The 1,823-nt window shown below is 46.7% G+C and overlaps 1 pseudogene; it reads left to right on the top strand.

Annotated features, from left to right (window-relative positions):
- Positions 1 to 211: 211 nt before the first annotated feature.
- On the top strand, positions 212 to 1,661 carry LOC112833041 (tubulin alpha-1B chain pseudogene; annotated as a pseudogene).
- The last annotated feature ends 162 nt before the right edge of the window (positions 1,662 to 1,823 follow it).

The following is a 1,823-nucleotide window of genomic DNA, read 5'->3' as shown; positions in this document are numbered from 1 at the left end:
TGGGGAGTTTGGAGCAGCACAAAGACACTATGGACTTGGTAGCATGAAAAGTTCAGAGTAATAGTGAGGCTTGAAGACAGAGGGGTTTCAGACACATTTTAAAATGTAGGCAGGTTCTCTTACATCGACCACCTAAGAGTTGCACTGTAAGAAGCAACAACCTCTCCATTTCCTCTCCACCATTCTGCTTGGTAGCTGCAAAGTAGCAACCATGCATGACTGCATCTCCATCACATTGGTCAGGCTGGTGTCCAAATTAGCAATGCCTTCTAGGAGCTCTATTGCCTAGAACACAGCATCCAGCCTGATGGTCAGCTGCCAAGTGACAAAACCACTAGGGGAGGAGATGACCCCTTCAACACCTTCTTCAGTGAGAAGAGGTGTTGGCAGGCACGTGCCCAGGGCAGTGTCTGTAGACCTGGAACCCACGGTCATTGATGAAATCCACACTGTCACCTACCTCCAGCTCTTCCACCCTGAGCAGCTCATCACAGGCAAGGAAGATGCTGCCAGTAACTATGCCCAGGGGCACTACATCATTGGCAAGGAGATTATTGACCCTGCTTTGGACCAGATTCAGAAACTGGCTGACTAGGGCACAGGTCTTCAGGGCTTCTTGGTTTTCCACAGCTTTGGAGGGGGAACTGGTTCTGGGTTCATCTCCCTACTGATGGAATGAATGTCTCTCTGTTGATTACGGCATGAAGTCCAAGCTGGACTTCTCCATTTACCCAGCTCCTCAGGTATCCACAGCTCTAGTTGAGTTCGACAGCTCTATCCTCACTACCCACACCCTGGAGCACTCTGATTTTGCCTCCCTGGTAGACAATTACGCCATCTGTGACATCTGTCAGAGAAACCTCAATATTGAACTCCCAACCTACACTAACCTGAACAGGTTGATAAGTCACATTGTGTCCTCCATCACTGCTTCCCTCAGATTTGATGGAGCCCTGAATGTTGATCTGACAGAATTCCAGACCAAGCCGGTACCCTGTCCTTGCATCCATTTCCATGCCCCCATCATCTCTGCTGAGAAAGCCTACCATGAACAGCTTTCTGTAGCAGAGATCACCAATGCATGCTTTGAGCCAGCCAACCAGATGGTGAAATGTGACTCTTGCCATGGTAAATACATGGCTTGCTGCCTGTTTTACCATGGTGTGGTGGTTCCCAAAGATGTCAGTGCTGCTATAGCCACCATCAAGACCAAGAGTCCATCCAGTTTGTGGACTGGTGCTTCACTGGCTTCAAAGTGGGCATTAATTACCAGCCTCCCACTGTGGTACCTGGTGGTGATCTGTCAAAGCACAGCAAGCCGTGTGCATGCTGAGCAATACCACAGCCATCGCTGAGGCCTGGGCTCGCCTGGACCACAAGTTTGACCTGATGTATGCCAAGCGTGCCTTCGTTCACTGGTATGTGGGTGGGGCATGGAGGAAGGAGAATTTTCTGATGCTCAGGATGACATGACTGCTCTTGAGAAGGATTATGAGGAGGTTGGTGTGGATTCTGTTGAAGGAGAGGGTGAGGGAGAAGGAGAAGAATACTAAAGTAAAAAATGTCACAAAGGTGCTACTTTTACAGGGAATATTATTCTGTTTTAAACATTAAAAAGTTGTGGTCTGATCAGTTAATTTGTATGTAGCAGTGTATACTCTGATACACAATTACTGACCTATATTTTAAAACATGATGCTTTGTTATAGCCTCAAGCTTGTTCATTTCTCTGATGGGTTTGAATAAAGTATTCCCTGTCTTTAAATAGATAGATGCTAGATAGATAGATAGATAGATAGATAGATAGATAGATAGATAGATAG

This window comes from Callorhinus ursinus, unplaced genomic scaffold (assembly GCF_003265705.2).
Source record: "Callorhinus ursinus isolate GAN/ISIS: 27379988/994484 unplaced genomic scaffold, GSC_fseal_2.0 scaffold25, whole genome shotgun sequence".
NCBI lineage: Eukaryota > Metazoa > Chordata > Mammalia > Carnivora > Otariidae > Callorhinus > Callorhinus ursinus.
This window is presented reverse-complemented; position numbering and strand designations above follow the sequence as displayed.